The following is a 9,776-nucleotide window of genomic DNA, read 5'->3' on the forward strand; positions in this document are numbered from 1 at the left end:
GTCCTTATAAATTATTTTACAAAAAGATAAACTTGTCTTTAAAATTTTAAAGATATGGTGGGTGGGAAAATAGGACAAGATGATGAAAATAGCAGCACTCAATTAATTATTTGATTAAAAAAAAAATTTATGAATAAAGGGCACACTCTTAGAGTTTTGCCCTGGGCCTTCAGTCACCCAGGGCCGGCCCTGCACACACAACTGTTCTAGTGAATCAACATCAGGATGGTTCTGAGCTTTCGTAATGAGGCCAACACGAATATCAAGTCTAGAAATCTCTGCTTCAGCTGCAGATTTTGTGGCATGTTGCTTTTTCTTTCCACTGCTGTCTGTTACAAAAATGGATTATTAGAATAGATATATATTTATGTTAGCAATAAATATGAATTACAAACAACAATGTGTCTAATAATGTGTCTAACACCTATTTAATCAAAAAACAAAATATTAAAATGGGTAAACAAAGATACAAAGAAAGAAGGATATGAATTACAAACCATCACCAAAAAAATAAAAAGGAGTCAAGAAAAAAACTCTAACTATCATACAACAAAAAACTAAACAGCCAATACAATAAAGCTCTAACATACAACAAAAAACTAAACAACTCTCTTAGAGTTGCCGGTCATTTGACCGGAAAAAAAAAAAAGAGTCGCCGGTCATGACAGTTACTATCCAAACAAGTGTGATAGTGTACAAAACTGCACCAGTGATGACCTTGCAAAGAAAATGAGAAAAAGAACCACTGCTGAGAAAATCGAGTACCTGAAGGGTCATGAAGATTTGCTTGACTCAACAAATCCACTGCTGAGAAGCCTCTCCACATACTTGCTGAGTATATCAACTTCCAAATTCACCTTTTGCCCAACCTCATTAAGCAAGAAATTCCATATTCAGAGAACGAAGTACACTTAAAAACAACATCCATTTATTTACTAATAATCATAGCTGAGATCCAAGATTCGATTTCAATACCCATCGATCAGGTATCTCCTACTCAACCATTCCGTTACTTCATTTATCAACTAATTCTCCAAGACTTTTCATACAAAAAAATAAAACAATCACAAAATCGTTAGTCAACATTACTCAAATACATTCAAGACTAGTTAATAAGGTTGTTCTAGTGCTCCTCGAAGGATGAAACTAGTTCGGAAGACTCACAGTCGACCGAGGGTCAAACTGTTCAAACTTGGTCAACCGGGCCCGCAGGACTGATCGGTGCATAATTACATGTCATTTTGTATCCTTCTAACTTATAATTTGGTTATGTTTTTGAGTTAAACTTGTGCTTTTAATAAGTTTTGTGTTTGTTTAAGTGTAATAAGCTTGAGACTTATTAAATGCATTTTGGAGACAAGTTGGCTCATCGGTGTCTGCAGATCAGTCAACTTCATGAATTTGACTGTACTTGCTCAAGAAGAACCAGATAACGACCCATACATCATTGGAAAGATACGGAAGTCTAGTTTCTGGAGAATTTTACGGTTCATGATTCCGAGTCTTTTAGAGAAAGTTATACAAGTTTTGGCAACTTAAGGTCAAATTCGGCAGCATCTGCGTTACTGGGCCAAATATCACATTTGAAGGGCTTTCCGATTTTTCCTTGAGCTGGGCTGCATATTCTTGGAAAGATAATTCAAAGAGCTTCAAGATCCAGATTTTTCCAGATTTTGTAGGAGGGAAGATCAAGCCCAAAACAAGCCCACAAGCTGACTGCAATGAAGTCAATTCCAGTCTATTTTCGGCAGTCAACTTGCATGGCCCAAAACGTACACTTGTACTGCTCAGATGGGAATACATTCTTCATAAAGGAATGGGTGTCTATTATGACATATCCAAATTGGAGCCCCATTGGATATATATTGAAACCTCAGGCCTTCCTAAACCAAGCCTGGTTCAAAAGAATTCGTTTTTCCAGCAACACATGTGCAACAGCAAAAGAACTTTATTAGCCAGAAACAAAGACTAGCAGCACATGGGTTGGCAGAAAATAAAGAGCTAGACCTCCATGCTAAAAGAAGAAACCAGCAAACCCATGTGAAGAAAGCTTGAGGTGCAACAAAAGAAGTATGGTATGGAATTGATTCCAACCACACTAACATAGACAAGATGAAGTGGGAGTTATGGATTGTATTAAATGAGGAATGGTGGTGTTAGAATTCATCATGACGTTCCTCCCTCTTACCCCTATAAATAGAGAAGTCTTCAAGCTTCAAAACACACACCCCCAAGGGGGGGAGCTCTCAAACACTTCTCTAGAGCTCCCCTCCCTTCTCTCCCTCAAATTCTCTTAGTTTTGCTTTCTAGTTCTCAATTCTAGCTTTCCTTTTGCTTCTTAGTTGTAATTTATTTTTCTTTGTAATGTAAATTCTTTTCTTAAGTTTTCAAGTTTAATTAGTTTCCAAGTTTCAATTATGATTTTTGTTCTTATTCATTATGCTTATAAGTTAATATGCTAGTTTGAATGATTGATCACCATTTAGGCTTGCATGTTAGCTATCTTGGTTTGAATTAAGAGTAGACACCATGCTTTAATTCGAATTGAACTATGAATAGGAAGAGTATGTATGGACATTTGACAACAGGTATTAGATACATACTTGGTTGTTTAAAATGTTCTTCTATGCTTAATGGATTCCTAATGCTTAGTTTAGGTTAGACAATAGATGATCAAATTAGGGAATTAGGAATACAAGGTTAGGACCAGACACCATGGCTTAATCATACTTTAGCTAGAATCAATCCGTTAACCTAAATTGAACTTGGGAACTTATCTGCTTGAGTTATTTTCTTTTCTTTCTTTCTTGTTTTATTTATCTTCTTTCTTGTTTTTCTGTTTTGTGTAGGAAAATTGAATTAAATTATTCAATCACCAATCCCCGTGGAATCGACCTCGCACTTACATATGCTATATTACCGAACTCGTGCACTTGCGAGTATCACAAGTTGAGGATGCAGCTGAATCCATTTTGGTGCAACTGAATCGACGCAACAAGGACCCACGACCTCCGATCACCAATCCAGGAGTTCCTGTAGGTTCAACACACTTTTCTAAACCTACCCTGCAAGTTTGGTCCAAATCGAACAATCAAATCGCTCGTGATCGTACGATCGGACGGTTATCGTAAAATGCAAACTTTAACTAATTGAATCGGAACATCCGGGGCTCCGATTCACGATCCGCGAAATCCTACACGGTCCTAGGAACGCCTAGATCAACATATTTTAAATTGGAGTCGATCCAACGGCCCGAATATATCAAACCCGGATAACGCCTAATATGCGATAACTGATTAACGATCAAATGATATCCAAATTTATATCCGAGCATACCGTCGTGCTCAGGACGACATGAGGATGATTTTAGGACTCAAGGATTGGCCCAAAAGTGGCCCACATGCCACCACACGCGTGGATGTCCAAAGCAATTTCGGCGATAAAAAAATCTCCAAACCGCCAATCAAGACTTATACCTACATGATCACCACATAGAGTGGAGCAACTTTTTTTCTTGGACCTACCCCAAAAAGTTGACGGAAGTGGCCGGAATCACCCTTTCTAATTCTATGTAACCTATACACTAAATACCATAATTATGTGTTTGTAATTTATGAGTTGTTAATGTCTTCTTATCACTGTAAACCTATAGATAAGAGGTCTTACCAGGATGAGATATACAAGTTGATTGACACAAATTCTATTGTCTTTCTCTACTTTCCAATTCTCTCTACAATTTTCCCTTAGTTATATAACACTTAGCACTTTTTGTTAAGGGGGTGTATTCAATTAGGATTTTAATGTTAAATTTAGAGAGACGGGCCAATGGCCCACTACTAACAACACTGATATTGTCCCCAACTTCACCACCTACAAAACCCAGTAGGTGTGGGGTTTTATCACAAAAGGTCTCGGTGATATTAGTAGTGGAACCATTTATTATATATTTTATTTTATTTAGTTAAGTTTCCGATGTGGGACTTATATTCTTCAACACGCCCCCTCACATGGGACCACCACATAGTGGGCCACACATGGAGCCAAGTCCACATCGGAGTCAATCATTTAAGCCCAACATATGAACACCCCGTATTGGGTAAGGGGTAGGGGTAAACATTCAAGCTCAACATGTGAACACCACATATTGGGTAAGGGTAAAGGCACAATTTAGGCCATGTCAATCAACCCGCACTGATACCATGTTAAATTCAGAGAGACGGGTTAGGGGCCCACTACTAACAACACCGATATTGTCCCAAACTTAACCACCTACAAAGCCCAATAGGTGTATGGTTTTATCACAAAAGGCATCGGTGATATTAGTAGTAGAACCATTCATTATATATTATATTTTATTTAGTTAAGTTTCCGATGTGGGACTTACATTCTTCAACACACCCCCTCACATAGGACCACCACATAGTGGGCCACACGGGGAGCCAAGTCCACATTGGAGTCAATCATTTAAGCCCAGCACATGAACACCACGTATTGGGTAAGAAGTAGGGGTAAACATTCAAGTTCAACATGTGAACACTACATATTGGGTAAGGGTAAATGTGACCGGACCCGCCCTGAATTCCTCAGAATCAGTGACGGATCCTGTGATTTTTCCGACATCAACTTGATGCCGGGCCCACTTACTAACATTATATCCTCTTTTCCAAATTAAGGAAAATAGGAACGAGACTTTCTGCCAAAATTTTGGCAGAGTCTCCCCTGAAAACGAACATTTCCAAAAAAATTTAAACCTACCAAAAACACAATAATATAGTCCTAATAGTAGCATGCACATGGTAATAACATGCAATTTACATAATAAGCCTCCGGCCTTACATCTAACCCTAGTGTTAGCCACCCGAAGGTGCATGTTTTAAATTTATAAAACTCGCAAGCGCACGAATCGTTTGTAGAATAAGTGTGTGTAAGTGCGAGGTCGTACCCACAGGGAGTGCGTGAAAAATATGGAAAACTAACCCAACCCAAGTTAATTCAAAGTTGAAAAAGAAAAACAAATAAAGCAAAGAATTGAAAATGCAAATAAACTAAAATAGGGAAAAACTAAGGTTTTAGATTCCATACCATTATTCCATAAAGTCTAACAATTCCCACAGAGTAGCAATCTAGAAATCAATCTACTAACTACTTTCTCAAGATATATCAATTAAGCATGCATTTTTATGAATCTTATGTAAATTCCCATTCCCTTCATAATTACAAATTGTAAGACATCCTATGTGAAAAATATTATTTAACTACAAAGGATCAAAGAAAATTGTATATTAGTAATACAAAATCAAGGATGCATTAATAGATTAACTTGTATTCCTAACTACCACAAATACATGATAGAAGTGGTGAAAAGAAAATTAACCTATTAATCATGTGAAGGTGAAATTATAAACATTGAAGAATATAATAGTTGGGAATTGAAAGTTAAGAACTAGAACTTCATTTCATAATGGTATTTCATCATTAAAAAAAGTTTAACTAGACATAAATAAAATAACAATACAAGATAAAAATGAAGAACAAAGAGGAGAAGGAAAAATTGCATCATCAACCCCTTGGTTCCTTGCCTCATGGCTCCCCAAGGTTCTCTCCAATTATATTGCCATTTTTCCTCTCCCTTTGGTGCCTAAGAATTGCACAAAATCTGCACTCTATTCTACTAAAATCTGCTCTACAATTCTCCTCCCATTCTCTTTGCATTACCTTCTATTTATAGAGGAAGGAAAGCAACTAAAGCATCAACATAATCATCATCTCCACATGGTGGCAGCTGCACACATGGTGTTGCCCATTCTTCTTTTAGCATGGAGGTCTGACTCTTCATCTGCTGCCAACCCATGTGCTCCCGTCCAAAGTTGCTGACTGCTAAAGTTCTTTTGCTGCTGCACATGTGTTGCTGGAAAAACGAATTATTCTGCACCAGGCTTGGTGTAGGAAGGCCTGAGGTTTCAATATATATCCAATGGGGCTCAAATTTGGATATGTTATAATAGACACCCATTGGAACAACTTTCATGAAGAATGTATTCCCATCTGAGCAGTGCAAGTATATGTTTTGGGTATTGCAAGCTGACTGCCGAAAATGAACTGGAGTTTGGGCTTCATTTCTTTTATCTCCTTGGGCTGCTGCACAAGAAAGAGCCACCAATTAGAGAAACCAATTGAATTAGCCTTTATTTCAATGAAGTGCAATTAGATTTGTAAAATGCAAGGTAACATTCTAATTGGTTCAAAATTCAGTGAAACAAAGTATTAACAAATATAGATTAGGGATAGAAATTGTAATAATTATGTGTTTATCACCTAGTATGGGCGATCACAGTGCAATCTAAAGAGTTTCAGTTTATAAGCAAAATATAAAGTTCAACAAAAATAAAACGAGTAAAAGATTGTCCTACGGAAGCTCGAGGCTCGGAAGTTAAGTTCTCGGCTCAGCCGCTCGGTTCAAGTCAATCTACTGCCTAGGGGGCGCAAAGCAGAAAATTGTGAGTGGACAAAAACAAAGTTTTGTTACGTTTAAAAACAATATATAATAACCCCACCGTTTGGAAAACGATACAGAAAACTTGCATTCATAACTGATATAGATACATATAGCTAAGTCAAAACCAAGGAGAAATCATATCTCGTAATGATATACTAATACCCATCACATTCAAACCTTTCTCATTTTCCCCATACTACTCTCTCGAAACACGTGTCTGTTGGCACAGCGAGCGAGGAATGATCATCATCGACAAATAAGAATGAATATATAAGTATGTATATATATATATATATAACCACTACCAAACTTGTATCGAGGAAACAATCCAACCAAGGGATTGTTTGACTAGACCACATGGAAGAATCCTCAATTAACCATGTGGATAGGGAATGAGTCATCCAACCAAGGGACTGGGCTCACCAGCATGTATAGCAGAATCCTCAATACTTGTACGCCTGTGACAAGTCCTACATGCGCAGACTAACCCCGCTAAGGGTCTACGAAACACTCCGTCAACGGTGCCCGAGTTCTGACATATCCAAGTATCCTAACATTCCAAGTATCCAAATCCAATTATTCAGAGTCGGGGAGGTACATAGAGTAGTGCTAATAGCACTCAAAAACTGACTTAAACCACAAAGCCCATTTTACATCCATAAACCCTTTCCAACAGTCCCTTGACCCAACACATATTCAAGTATAAATAGTAACCCCCAAAGATAGCATACATCAATACAAAATAATTCTCAATCTATAAGTATCCGAATATACTTCCAATACTTTCATAACAATATTATATTCAAACATTTAAAATAATATAATAAACTCAATAATCAAGTAACTCAATGGATCAGATTCTACAAGATCAAACCTATGGGACTTAAGGAATGATGGAAGGGAATAAAAAAAGAAATAAAAAAAGAAAAGAGAGGAAAAGATAATTAAAAAAAAATAAGTAAATAAAAATGAAGTAGAAGACCCCAGATTCCAAATGAATGAAACTATTTTTGGTTTTGGATCTTCCAAATCATTATCGCAGGAGGTTCGAACCCATTTTTTTTCTAATCTAGCTTCCCTTCTTTGAAAATCATGATTATAATTTAAAACAAAGTCCACTCACAACTAATCCCACGCTGCTTGACCCTGAGAGGGTTCTGCCAGCTAAGTACGCTGAGCTGAAGTACCTATTTAAAAATACGATGACTAGATTAAACATAAAGCGCTTCGAGCGATAACTTTAAAATAAATTCCTAATTTTCCTGGGAGTCAAAGTGTGTGTACTACGAACGGGAAGTTTCGAAGGTTCGACTACATGTTTCAAATGGTGGAATAACCTCGGAAGACGCTCAATCAACTGAGTGCTCAAACTTCCCAAATTTGGCCAATTGGGCCCGCGGGACCCACTACCTCCAATTTCTGACCAAAAAGTTCCTACGGGTTCAACAGAGTTTACTAAACATGTCCTGCAAGTTTGGTCCAGATCAAGCGATCGGATCGCTCGCGATCACACGATCGAACGATCACCGTTTTACGCAAACTTTGATTCATTGAATCGGAGTATCCGAGACTCCGATTCTCAATCCACGAATTCCTACATGATCCTAGAGGCACAGAGATCAACATATTTGAAAATGGAATCGATCCAACGGTCCAAACATATCGTGCCCGGATAACGCCTAATATGTGTAAACCTGATCGACCGCCAAACGATAACCAAATTCAAATCGGAGCATACCGTCATGCTCAGGGTGACATGGGGAATAGAACTAAATGGGCCACCCAAACATGGACCACGCGACGCCACACGCGTCGATAGTGCATGGGTGGCTTGAGAAAATTCTGGCGACAGAAAAATTCTCAAAACACCCATCAATACCTATACCTACGTGATCAGGAGAACTAGTGGAGAAACTTGTTCTTGGACCATGGCCAAAAAGTGGCCAAAACTTGCTTGAAATTCAAGCCAAAACTGGCCAAAACTTTGGATTGTAAAACGAGTTTCAAAACTTCAAAATCAATCCTAACCAATCCAACCATCAGTTAGATCATGTTGAGAGGATGAGAAAGCATACTTGTATCGACAAAAATGGTGGCCGGAATCATCGAAAATGACTTCTGAAGTTTTGGGTAAAAAGCAACGGTTTTTCACGTTTTCCACCTACGGGAGCTGCCGGTTGCAGCGGGGATTGAGCGGGACGAAGAGAGGAAGTCGTAGGGATGACAATTTTCCCCGCAGGTAAGGGTCTTTGTGGGGATTCGACCCTAATGGGTTGAGTACGAAGGACAAAAAACGGGTATGGGAATGGGTAAGGGGAACTTTTTGGGTATGGTGCTCGGGGAGGGGCGGGGATGGTATTTTAATCCCCAACCCAAATCCTCCCCGTTTAGAATATATATTATGGTATATATAAATATGCTATCAAAGTGATTGTACCGATTAAGTTTGATATTTTATATTATTATATTATATCTTATAAAATTTATACAAATCTTAAGTCATTTTAAGTTCGGGAAAAAATTTGGAAATTTCAATTGGATCGTTGCGCAGAGCACATCGAAACGAGTCCGTAGACACGTAGTGGGCTAGAATCCGAGTTGTAACGAAGTTATGGCGATCAAAAATAGTGCAGGGGCAAAATTGTAACTTTTGTAATCTGATGTTTTAAAAACTCTCTCTCTCTCTCTCTCCCCCGCGAGGAGAACCCCAAACCCCCCTTTTGTTTCTTCCAGTCGGTGGCTTCTCCAAGCCACCACTGCCACTGCAGGCCGTCTTCGGCCAAGGGACCGGTCCCAAAAGGACCGTGGCCTCGCCCTCTTCTAGCCCCTGGTCCTTGCAGCCACGAGATCACCAGAGGCCGTCGGAAAAGCCATAAAAACCGGTCGGTTCTCTTCCAAACTTCCAGCTGCTCGTTCTCCTTCCTTTGACCACCGTTTCAAACGAGTAAGGTATGGTTTTCCACCTATTTTTCATGCGCTAGCTAATGGTTGGGTAGGATTGCACCAATTTCTAGCATAGGCAATCCAATTTTTGAATTGAAATTTGGCCAGTTTTCAAACCGAGATTCCGGCCACTTCCAGCCTTTTTTCGGGGTAGGTCCAAGAACAAAAGTGTCTCCAATCGATGTTTTGATCTTGGCCCTCAATTTTGAGGTTTTTCCTGCAGCTGTTATCACTTAGAATACTGTAGCAAAGGGGCATTGTGTCCCGATTTGATCCGCTAGTTGTCACGAGTGCGTGGGTGTTCTCGGATTCCAATTCGGATAACGTTTGAACTCCA

This window comes from Prunus avium, chromosome 4, assembly GCF_965620075.1.
Source record: "Prunus avium chromosome 4, drPruAviu1.hap1.1, whole genome shotgun sequence".
Taxonomy (NCBI): Eukaryota; Viridiplantae; Streptophyta; class Magnoliopsida; order Rosales; family Rosaceae; genus Prunus; species Prunus avium.